Genomic DNA, 13,118 nt, shown 5'->3' on the forward strand with positions numbered 1-13,118 from the left:
AGAACGAGTCCTGGCCCTTCTTGAGGACTTCTTCACAAAGCATTTCTCCTGACTGCCATGCTCTGAGGCAAAGCCAAGCTCTCCCCACCCCCACCCCCACCCCCAGTCAGACACCCGTCTTTGAAAGTCTCCATTTCCTTTAGGGGCAATTTCCCACACCGGACTGTTGAAGTCACATCTTGGCTCTATCCTAAGAGTTTTCAATTCTTCAGATTCTTTTGTCTCTTTCATTTTTTTCCCACATTACAGATTTCCGCTTTAAAAAGGGTCTTTGTTTTCAAGATCTTCCTATATCATTTCTTCTTTTTAAGTTTCTCCTCCTTGTGCTGAATCCTTCTTTATTCTCTCACCATGATCTCAAATATATAAAATGGACAACTAAAACTCTTTTTATTCCAGCTTTTTCCTGTAGCTTTTAGTTTTAGGATTAAGGATCTAAACCCAATGAATATTTCATGTGGAACTCTTCTCAGCCCTTATTTGCTGAGGTGGACGTAGTCACCGGCAGAAAAGCTGCAGTAAAATAAACTCAATAAAGATAACCAGACAAAACATATTAGGAGGCCCAGATTTATGGCTGCTTGATGAGTCAGAATGTTCTAGAGGAAGATTTGCAGCTTCCCTTTTTATCTTACCTCCCTTCGTTTCCTTTCTCAATGCTGTTTAACATCGTCCTTCGCATGTATTCTTTACCAACTTCTTTTTTAAATTTCTGAGTACTTCTTTGTCCCATTCCAATGTGAAGCCAAAGCTAAAAGAGCTGAGAACACTGTCATAGTACACCCCCGTGTCAGAGTCTAAATGTTCTCAGCAAAAGGACTACTCTTGCCTTTTCATGCCCCCTTTTTTTCTTAAACAGATAAGTAATGGGCTGTAGCTTTCTTATTATATTTTATTTAACCTATTTAGGCTTTTCCCTGGAGCACTTATTTGCTCCTAATTCACCACTAACTGGAGGGTTAATGGTATGGCACAAAGGCGGTCATTTCTAATTGCTTTACATGTTCAACTACGGGAGTTTCAATAGAAACTTAGAAGGAAAGCAGCACAAGGTTGTAGAAAGGTATCAGTGGCTTTCCTCTCAGTTGTTCTGCTTGATATCATATCCTTGAGAGAGTTAGTCTCAGTCACTAATTGTAAAATAGGGATTATAGTTTCTGTTTGTGAGAACTAAACTAAGTAAGTTATGTAAAGTGCCCGGTACAGAGCAGATGCTCAAGGAACGCCATCGCCTACCCTATTATAATTGTATTACTAACTAGAACGAGTCCTGGCCCTTCTTGAGGACTTCTTCACAAAGCATTTCTCCTGACTGCCATGCTCTGAGGCAAAGCCAAGCTCTCCCCACCCCCACCCCCACCCCCAGTCAGACACCCGTCTTTGAAAGTCTCCATTTCCTTTAGGGGCAATTTCCCACACCGGACTGTTGAAGTCACATCTTGGCTCTATCCTAAGAGTTTTCAATTCTTCAGATTCTTTTGTCTCTTTCATTTTTTTCCCACATTACAGATTTCCGCTTTAAAAAGGGTCTTTGTTTTCAAGATCTTCCTATATCATTTCTTCTTTTTAAGTTTCTCCTCCTTGTGCTGAATCCTTCTTTATTCTCTCACCATGATCTGAAATATATAAAATGGACAACTAAAACTCTTTTTATTCCAGCTTTTTCCTGTAGCTTTTAGTTTTAGGATTAAGGATCTAAACCCAATGAATATTTCATGTGGAACTCTTCTCAGCCCTTATTTGCTGAGGTGGACGTAGTCACCGGCAGAAAAGCTGCAGTAAAATAAACTCAATAAAGATAACCAGACAAAACATATTAGGAGGCCCAGATTTATGGCTGCTTGATGAGTCAGAATGTTCTAGAGGAAGATTTGCAGCTTCCCTTTTTATCTTACCTCCCTTCGTTTCCTTTCTCAATGCTGTTTAACATCGTCCTTCGCATGTATTCTTTACCAACTTCTTTTTTAAATTTCTGAGTACTTCTTTGTCCCCGTTCTGAATACTTTATTTTCAACTTGCCACTTATAGACTTACAGCAGTGATCTATTATGTCTCTCTTAAACAGGTTCAACTATCACAGCTTTGACTTCACTTTGCATGTCAGATCGGCTTCTTCTCATTTCTTGTATTTCTCATAGTTATAGTCTAAAGAGAGAGAGAAAAATCCTTAGAACACATGGCCTCCTTTCAGTGCCTGCAACAGTCTTCTGTGGATGGTTTGACTTAAACCTATGCTTCCCTCTTTCAGCAGCCCACCCATTCACTAACAATACCTCAGGTACGAATTTGAGAGGTGCCACATGTGACTAACATTTCGATAACAATGAGCTCCTAGTCACTATTTTAAAGAAAGCTACCTTCCCCCTGCCTTATTTGGCTCATTATCAATCTTTTCATTTTTAATTGAACCATCTTTTACTGTTTTCTCAACACTTTTCTATAGTTTGCTGCCTTCCGCTGCTTCTATCTGCATTTCTTATCCACTGTTTCTGCAAAATTAGGTTTTCATCACAAAGTGTGCATGAGGTAACATCTTCAGTCTTCTTTGCCATAAATGATTCCTGTAAGGGTTTTATCTTCTAGATGATTATTTTTAATAATCCGTCTTATTCACACTACCACTTAGTAATTTCTGATTTTTTTTCTTTCTTTAGAAGATGAAAATATGTATGAGTATAAACCGAAATTTGTCTGTTCTCAAGGTCATGCCTATTGCCCATGGGCAGCTAAGAGATTTTCAAGCAGAAATTGGTCTGCCAATTTTCCTTAAATTCTTCAAGATTGTAAATTTTCAATAGTTTGCAACTTAATTCACCCCTGGAAAACTTTTGCTGATCTTGATAAAATACAATCTCTGAGACCCAGAGACTAATCTATCCAAGTTTAGTTTTCTCCCCAAAAATATTATAAAATTCACTACTCCTAACACATTCTGAACACCAAATATATTCCCTATATCTGTGTGGCCAAAAATTATGGGTATCTGAAAGGGATAAAAAAGATTTCAGAACAAGAAATCACAATGTGTCAAGGAAAAAATTTCAGTGGGGAAATTATTGTACTAAATGGTTTAATTAAAAAACTAAACGATTTAATATAGGGAAATAGCACCTAATATGTTCTATATTAACCTCAAATACTGTGTTATGAAACAAAACTTGGACATACAATAAAATCTCCAACAATAGTTATCTGTTGAATTGATAAAATTATATTTTAGCCAAAATTGATATTTATGGGGGAAGTCAATATCCAATCAGTCAAATTGTGATTTTAATCAGAATCATAAAAATTGCTTGTAGGTAAAAGAAGACTTTGACATCATCAAGTTCAGACAAAGGAAACTTAAAAAAAGAGAGTTCTTTCTCCTAATGAAATCTATTTTTTGGTACTGTGGATTGAACTCAGGACCTTACGCTTACGAGGTAGGAGCAGTACCACTGAGCTAAATCCCCAGCCCTTTCCTACAGAAATCTTAGAAAATAGAAATTGGTTTTCCAGGATTAAAGAAAATAAGTGAGAGAAGACAGAGTATTTTGCTAGTCTAACCATAACCTATCATTCTCATTCCCCTGGAAACTTATTTGAAAATAATCGATCTATTCCAATGTGTTCATCTATGAGGGAGAGCATCAAGTTCTAAACATCTCAAATGCCTCACCCCAAAACACAGACCTTATTAGTAGCACAAATAAACAAGAACTGAAGATTCCAGTTTCTAACCTGTAAGTTCTTTACATAATCATGCTATCTTCATCTCAAAGAGGCTGGCTCACTTCGGAAAATCATTCTTTGACCATAATCTCAAAATTGTGAAATGCACATCTCAAGAGAGCAAGTAGACAAGCCCATTACTGTGCTAGCATATCCTAGGACTTCTATAGTTATATCTTCAATGTCAACATTAATAAATAGGTTATACACAGCAGCTTATAGCTGAGAACTTTGTGGATGCGTGTGTGTGTGTGTGTGTGTGTGTGTGAGAGAGAGAGAGAGAGAGAGAGAGAGAGAGAGAGAGAGAGAGAAGGGGATAACACAGCTCTATTTAAATTGGACAAGTTTTAATGAGTTTGAGTAAGAAAATTTTCAGACATATTCTATAGTGATGGGTTCCCTATAGCTATGAGTTAGTTATGATTCCACAAGTGAACAACTTTCTGTAAGAATGAGACTTTATCACAAGCCTCAGGAAGATATTAAGAGAACAAAACAAATTTATAAAAGACTATGAATATTTTCATGTCATTCATAGTGATTAAAAGGACAACCTAATCAATCTGAACTGCATTGAATTAAAAACCTATGGTACTTCTAATTAGTATTGATTATCTTAGGCTATTATAAAAAATATCATAAACTCTGATTTACACTACAGAAATTTACTTCCTCATAGTTCTGGATGTTGAAAGTCTGAATCAGGCTGCCAGAATAGTGAGGTTTGACTAAGGACTCTCTTCCTGGCTTAAAAATACTGCCTTCTTACTGTACTTTCCCATGAGGGAGACAGAAAGCAAGCTTTCTGCTGTCTCCCCTTATAAAGACATTAATCCTACTGTATCAAATTCCCATCCTTATGACTTCAGTTAACATTATTTATATCCACAAAGCCCTTTATTAGTCAGTTTTACATTACTACAATGAAATACCTGGGGTGATTAGCTTCAAGAAAAATAGTTTATCTTCCTTCAGCTTTGGAGTTTCAAATCCAAGATTGGGAGGCTGATTTGTTTGGGACTCCAGTGTGGGTACCACGTGGCAATAGTGAGAGCACATCAGAGCATGCAGTCATAGTTGAAGGGGTGATGGGTTGAGTGCCACAACCTCCTTTGAAGTTACAGCCTCAGTGACCTAAGAAATTAGGTGGGAACAATAGGCTCCATCTCCTACAGTCTAACACCTTCCTGGGGTCCAAACTCCCTCATGGACCCTCAAGGGACACCCAATTTACACACCCAAGGCAGGTACATTCCAGTAAGATCCCAGGGTAAATCGTTGCATAAATTCATGGGCAGTGATTTAATGATCAAAAACAAGTCAATGGATTACCAATCTTGTATATGTTATATTTATTTTAACAAGATTTCTTATGACCTTAACTAAAAGAAGTGATTCAAATAGAAGTAATTAATTCCAAAATTATTACTATAGCAACTACCTAATGACATAATTTGTGCACAAAATTAGTTAATGAGACAAATAAGTGAAAGTAGGAATCTTTAACTCTACCTGTGCTCAATGTATATATTTGCCAAAGTTATGAGGGAAATGTGAAAGACAGACAGGGCTCCACGACCTGCCTAAGATAGATTGTGAAGTGAGGGTTAAAGTGGCCATATCTCCAAAATCATTACCATATATTCCAGTTTATCAATTAATTTAGAATGTATATTGGGAAGAAGAGTTTTAAAAGATATATTTGTAACTATGTGAAATTAATCATATATAAAAATATCTTTTCCTAGAAAATGCAATTTGTATTCTCTTGTTCCTTTTTACTTGTTATTTCATCAGCTTGATGGATGTCAGAAAGCTACATTTTTCAGATAAGTTGCAATTGCTTCATAACTTGAGCATACGCTGTGATTATATGCTACTGGGTCGACAACTAAAGTACTGAATGGCCATTTCTAATGCTATTGCCAGTGCTATTCTCCCTTTGTGCCTGGAATTCAGGTGCTTGCATTCTGCCACAATTATTACTTGACATTTGGAATGGGCTAGGGCTTGGGTTATTTTTTTAACTACTGATCATCAGAAGACTGCATCCATGATAATTTCAAATATCTTACGAGGCCTGTTTCCATTTAAACCATTTGGTCTCATGTAATTACAGGTTAATACTCTATTTAGAAAGGCCTCAGCAACTATAGTTTGAGGCATTCACGGATGAACATCATACATCATACAGGACAGTACCGCTCTGAAATAGCAAGGTTAATAATAATAAGTGGTGGACCAGATGGTAGTTTAAGTGATAAAGTGCTGAGTGAAAAAGGGGCGAGGGAGAGAAGTCGTTCACAACAACAGCAAAAATCTTCTTGAAACTATTCTGCAGTGATCTACCACAAAATAAACTGCCTCTTTCTCTAAAATCAGAGAAGAAAAAATGCACAACAGAACTGAAGGAGATATGTGCCATTTGATATGGCTCTTTCCTGCTTTTCTCTTCCAAATGAGTATTTGCTTTTGCCCAGAGCTTCCATATTTACTCCTTTTTGTTAGGAAGAAAGAATCTGTCACACATAAACAGCGTAATTTACATAGGCAAACAGTCCAGTGGCTATTTTAAAAAATAATTAGCAGACTTTCTTTTGTTAAATATTAGAAAATGTATCTTGAAATTCACAGAAGCAACTTGGGAAGGCATACAAATATTTACTTTTTATGTATGCAGGTGCAGTATACCTCTTGGGATAGCCTTCACTGTCTGATGAGTAGGTAACCATATCATCTTCCAGACTCTTCATTTTCTTGCTCAAAACACCAGACTCCCTACAAAAGGCCTTCTAGGGTCCACAGACACTAATATTAGAGACATAAAGTTTTATTTGAGAATGGTGTGGACAAAATTACAACAGGTGCCCTTGAATAGGACTTCCGATATAGGAGAGAAACTCGGGAGCAAGGAGAATGACCATAAAGGAAAATATTGGGGTTTGACTGTGAAATCAATTGTGGCAGTTACTTTAAATATATCAATACCTTTTGTGGTAGTTATGATGGATTCCCAACTTGATTGGCTTTGGGAAGCATCCTGGGGGCTGGGCGAGCTTAATTCTAGGTGTGTCTAGGTGTGTTAAAGAGGCTTTGGGGACTAGGCCTAGTCCCTTGTGTCTTCTGCTCCAGCACTATTTCTTGTACTTCCAGCTTCCATGAAGTGATTAGCCTTGCTCTTCTATATCCTTCTGTTGTGATGTTTCTGCCTTGGTGCCAGCCAATCTTGGTCTGAAACTATAAGCAAATTTGATCTTTCTTCCTTTAAGTTGTGGGTTTTTAGTACGGAGTCCCTCCAGCAATGGGAAAGCTAACAAATACACTTTTCATACAAGTTCAGAAATAAAATACTAAGGTCACACATCCACACATTCTTGGCATTAAATAAATTTTCTGATCACTAATATATACCACATTGATGGAATCACTTCTAATTATAGATTCCCATTACATTTCAGTTTTAGGCACAATGTTCACAAAGACACAAAGACCTGCTACCTGCTATCTTGTTTAAGGTTGGGAGCTGAGGCTATTGTTAAAATGCTCTCATAGCCAGAAATCAGTCAACTTAGATTTATGGGCTAGACAAATGAATAACCTAATATGAACAATTCCTTCCTTGTTATTCTTTTGAACCTACAGTAGCTTTGGGATTTGAGGTTAGATTTATATAAGTGTATCTAGTTGAATATTTCTTCAGACAACTGCTAATAATAATCCCTTTTTCCATTAATATCACTTGTCAAATAGTCTTATAAAAAATGTCTGTACTGCCATATATGTGTGTGTATGCATATATGTGTGTGTGTGGGTGTGTGTGTGTGTGTGTGTGTGTGTGTGAATTTCAAACAGACAGGCCTTAGATAAACTTTAAGTATATGTGTACATGAATTGTTAGTCCAATTATACTATTTAGACTTCCATATATTTACATGACAAGACAACTGGCTAAAGTCTAAAAGGGAGATTTTCAATAGAACCAAAGTTTTGGTATTAATGTCAAAGTCTAATCCCAAATTGTAACTCCAACTCATTTCATCATGAACACTGCATTTTTCTCACACCTATGCACTTCCAATTGTCTTAATGCTGAACACGGAAATGCTCAAATACCAAAGGCATGATTCTTTTATGTTATTTATAGCTGATCCGGGGCAGGAAGTATCAAAAACCTCATGAGGATTCCCTTCCTCATGGTATTTTCAGCTGTTTGTGTTTGTAAATGGAGAGGTCTGAATAGCTCACAAGTATCTCAAAGACAAAAGAACCTGAATCTTTTTTCAAAAGCAAGTCCTAAGAGTCCTTGTATTTTCTAAATCCTCTGTTATTTTCTATTGTATTTTCTAAATCTTATAAGAAGACAAGAAAATTATATCCCAAAAAGTTAACCAAGATTTTCTGATCTCGAAACTTAATAAAAAGTAAGAATTTTCCCCAAATTAAAAAAATCCAATCAAAATCTTACTCAAAATAATCACAAAATTTGCATATCTATGAATGAATCCATGGGTCCAAATTGCCACTGAGCCCACAACGAGGCATATTTATCTCTTTGCTTATTTGACTAATTTCTTAAACTCTATAGAAAATAGCAGATATAAAATTTCCACTCAGGAAACATGGAAGAGTGGTACCAAGTTTCACTAGCAGCAATCATAAAGGTACAGAGAGGAAGACACAGTCATTCTGACCTAAGCCACTACTAATTATGTATCACTGCCTCTGCAATAACAAGCTTACAAAGAAAGGCACCACCATGGGGAAAGACACTTTTGCAAAAGGATATCTTTCTTTCAGGCAAAGGCATTGACATCTTGAAAAAATGAGGAGAGGCACAGAGCTCCAGCTATGGAATTGCACACCCATGAAGCCCCTTAACACTGTTTTTGCGCCAAAAGTACAACTGTAAAACAGGCTCTGCTTTTTGTACCTAGCTCAGCCTGTTGCAACCAATGTCCACAGCCATGTCCATATTCATAGCCTAAAGCAAGCCTGTAGGTGCCAGGTACAAATATTGCTGTCATTTTAAGTCCCTGGGAAATTAAGAAACTAGTCTAAGGCCATACCACCCTGAACATGCCCAATCTTGTCTGAGCTCAGAAGCTAAGAAGAGTCAGGCCTGGTTAGTCTTTGGATGGGAAATTAGGAAACAAAATGTATCATCTACTGGTAGGATCTATATTCTGTCATTTTTTTCTAAGGTAAAAGTCACAGAAAGGAATAGAAAAATAACAGAATAGGTCTGGTCTATGCTGAGCCAGCAGAGACAGCATGAATTTTTGGACAAAAAAAAAAAAAAACACTTTATCATTTATATTGAATTTTTTAAGTGATCTATGAGGCTGAAAATTTTTAGTAAAAAAACTCACAAGATGTCACAGTATTTGTCAAAAACTTAGGTTATATGTCTTTTCAAACAAAACTTGTAGAAATATTTTTGTGACATTTTTAATGACAGAATTCATCTTTGTAAAGAATTCATATAACCCAGTCAAAGTTGCCATACATTTTTTTTCTCTTTCCTAGTTTAACTTAGTGTGATAGTAGTTAACCACTGAATGTTGACAGACATGTAAACAATTATGCCAAGGCTTTCAAATAGCAAGCTGACAGACAAAATGGTGTATGACGTTAAGTAATGTATTATTATTTTTTTATCAGAATGGAATCCTTGTAAAGCAACTCTTCTCATAATACAATATATTTTTAGTTTGCCTACAGCTTAGGCCATTATCTTTCACATTTAGAGAGATAGTACGGCCTCACTTGCTTGGTGTACAAAATGCTGATTTGGTTTCAACAGTGTTCCTTTCCTTTGCACAATCTGTTCAAGTAATAGTTGTCAACAATGACAGAAAAATTTGGAGACACCTTTGTAGGCTATTTCATCTTTAATACTAATATAGCCTAACAGAGTAAAAACCTGTACTCTGGATCTTGGATCAGCAAAGGACAGTCCACAGGCCAAACCCAGTTCAGAGCTTGTTCTTATTAATAGAGTATGCATTATATAGGAACACAGTCACTCCCATTGATTGACATAATAATCTCTCTGTCTGCTCTGTTGTTCAATAGCTAAAATGACTAACTCTGGCAGAGAAGTACACCAAAATTGATTGGTTATTTTCAGAAAAATTTAGTGAAAAATGCAGCTTTGCCATTTATTTTCTGTATGATCTTGTGCAAGACACCTGGCTTAACTTATCTCTAAGGAAACTAATGCTATTAATTTCATTCAGTATTTGTGTGCAGTAAGGTAAAACAATACTTTATTAAGGCTTCTGGAGTCCTTATTAAGTACATGAGTAGATGTTAACTAGGATCATAAAGGTGATAAAGAATTTTCTTGACTTTTTCAGTTGCAATTGAACTCTATCACAGAAGCTTTTGGAATACTTTTGTGTAGTAGTTGTGGACAATTAAAATACTAAAAGTGAAGAATTTAGGGCCAAAAATGTTGCTTTTATTCAGGAAGGAAAATAAAGGGGCAGAGAAGTTACCTGGGAACAGAAGCATGTGTGCACAAGGATTGCCTTGTTTTAGGGGAGTCTTGTGAGGGGGTTGTTTGGTTTGCATTCTACCTAAGTCTTCAGATTCATTCCCCTGTCTCTTATTCATGACAAATCATCTTGAATATCACAGTAATCCCAAAAACTGCATCCCAAACTGCTCATCCTAGGATATTTGTAAAGCCTCAGTGTAGATTATGTCCATTACTGATGCTAGTCCACATTAGGTGACAACGGACAAGCTTTAAAAAGGCACAGTTGCCTTATGGTGGAAAGAGTATACAAAAATTTTTTCAATTATAGAACAAGAATTGCCACACTGAAACTAACAAACTCTCTGTTGGTTCAAATGGGAATTGCTCAACAATACCACTTATACAAACACATTTCTCTATGGTTCTCAACTAGGTGTGCTCCTTCTCCACCGAAGACATTTGACAAAGTCTGAGGGTATTTTCAGTTGCCTCACTGGGTGGGTGGGATGCTACTGAAATCTAACTGGTAGATGCTAGGGGTGCCAATAATGGTTACACACACACACACACACACACACACACTCACTCACTCACACAAAGGTATTCATACTAAATGTCACCAGTGCCAAGGTTGAGAAAACTTCATATATTTCATGTCATATAAAATTTCAGATATAAAAAAGAGCTCATAAAAAATAACCAATTGTAATACCTGAGTAGTCCTCTTATAATTGGATCAAGGTCATTTGAATTAAATTTTAAATAAATATTCTTCTGTACTTGTAAAGATTGATGTAACTTGCACATGTACCAATTCATCATAATGAATGCAATCTCTATATTCTTCAAACATACAAAATGAAAATTAAAATCTAAAAGAAAAAATGTTGATATAACTATAATCAATAAATTCAGTCAGATAACCCCTTTCTATGGAGCATCTCTTATGTGTAAGGCATTGATATAAACACAGAGAATAAAATTGTGAGGAAGAATTGTTATGATTTCTGCACTCACAAAGCTTCTGGTATAGCAAGGGACACTGCAAATTTAACGATCAGAATTATGTGCCTATATCTACTTTTTGTAGATTTTTTTTTGTGCGTGTGCATTTATTTTGGCTTCACCACATCCTGAGTATGGAGCTAAGTGTGACTAAGTGACATGTAACACATAGCTTCTCTGCTCTGTGGAATGATTACTAACTCTAAGATATGATACATATACAGGAGGCTCTGGTAGCACAAGAAATTAATGTGTCTTGGAGCACTGGGGAATTGCATGTGACATCTCATTAAGATCTAAGAATGCATAAACTTGAGCAAGCAACAAGACAGAACATTAAGCAAGGTGGGAAGGTTTCAGATAATATAAGCATTTCAATGTGATTGAAGCATAAAGAAACAAGCCTAATGGGTCAACCCATAGAGACATTTGAATGTTTTCTAAGGACAATTGAACCTATTAATAGGTGTTACAGAGAGAAAAATATGATCTCACATGCAAAATCTGAAAAAGGAAACACAGAACAACAAATATGGACCCTGATAGTGGAAGAGAAACAACAAATGAGAAAGAACTTAGTTGTGTTAACAAAGGTTGTGCTGTAGTGAGAAGGTGAAAGGAGTTGGGACTAAACGGAAGATTTAGGACCAAGTTAGGAGGTAAAATGGATAGGAATCTATATTTGACTTGGGCAAAATTAAAGAATAATGCAATTTTCAGGGCTTAAGCAACTGAGTAAATGGTCATAGGAGAATACAAGTATAAATTTTCAGTTATTGCAAGACATTCTTTCCAGTGTTGCTGTTTACCAGAAGGATGAGTATGTTCATCACCTTCTCTCCTCTCCTACCTTTCTGAAAGCCCAAATTGATCCCCATCTATTAGCATTTAACTTTACTTCACATAGATGATAACGTGGAAAAGAGAGTTACTTTAAATATCTACAAATGGGCCAGGTACTGTGGCCTACATCCGTAGTCTCAGCTACTTGGAAGGCTGAGGAGGCAAGAATTGAAACCCCTTTGAACACAGGGGTTTGAGGCCAGCCTGAGCAATACAGAAAGACCACATCTGAAAGCAAACATAGCAACAAACAAAAACACTGACATATCATGCTCATTTTTTCTCTTATCATCCCTTCACACCTAGCTCAAAAGTAAAATTTAACCCATAGAACCAGAAAAGACAACAAGTCTTGTACTGGCTCAGGAGAAACATCTAGTGAAATAAGACCCCTTAAATATATGAAAAAATTATGCAAATGAACAGTTATTTATGTTTTGACATATGGAGTTGTATATAGTATGTTATATGGCATTCCAGTGATGGGTTATGGATTATCATTTCAGCCCATAAAATTCTAAGAAGCTCCCAGAATAATGTTTCAGGACAATTTTACCCCAAAATACAGCAATTGATATATAGCTCGAAAGGTGAAAATTTAAACCTGTGAGTATCAATCAGCCTATGGTTATTAGAAGACATAGGATTCATAGGTAGAAAATATATCTAGAGATCTATGAGAGAGCACTACCAACCATGGAAAATATCAGCATATGAAGAATATAAAGGAAAGGAATACCTCAAAGTAGACTGAGCTGATAGGAAGAAGAAATATTATGAGACTACTATAACATCCTGAGTTATAAGGGTATTGGAACTTAAACTTCAGAGAAAAAATTTTACTTTCTTATAATTTAATTTATGTCCCAGTTGATATTCAGAACATCAGGTGTAAGAATTTCCTCTACAACCTTTCTGATTACAATAGCTTTTGTTTAAATAATGCTTGAGACTCACATAGAATTCTTTTTAAAAATGAGTTTTTAAGGCCAGGGACTTAGTTCAGTGGCACTGCACCTGCCTTGCAAGTGCAAGGTCCTGAGTTTGAACCCTGATACAAATATATATATAT

General features: G+C 36.2%; 1 long non-coding RNA gene across 1 annotated transcript in view; it reads right to left on the reverse strand.

The window, feature by feature from the left end:
- Positions 1–1,082: 1,082 nt before the first annotated feature.
- The window catches only part of LOC104876122, a 42,732-nt gene continuing 30,696 nt past the window's right edge, over positions 1,083–13,118 (reverse strand). Inside the window, exons 4-5 of the long non-coding RNA XR_784255.2 lie at positions 1,896–2,145; positions 1,083–1,616 (exon numbers count right to left, since the gene is read on the reverse strand). This is a non-coding gene — a long non-coding RNA (uncharacterized LOC104876122). The remainder of the gene's footprint in view (positions 1,617–1,895; positions 2,146–13,118) is intronic.

This window comes from Fukomys damarensis, unplaced genomic scaffold, assembly GCF_012274545.1.
Source record: "Fukomys damarensis isolate Sample0158 unplaced genomic scaffold, DMR_v1.0_HiC HiC_scaffold_1, whole genome shotgun sequence".
Lineage (NCBI taxonomy): Eukaryota > Metazoa > Chordata > Mammalia > Rodentia > Bathyergidae > Fukomys > Fukomys damarensis.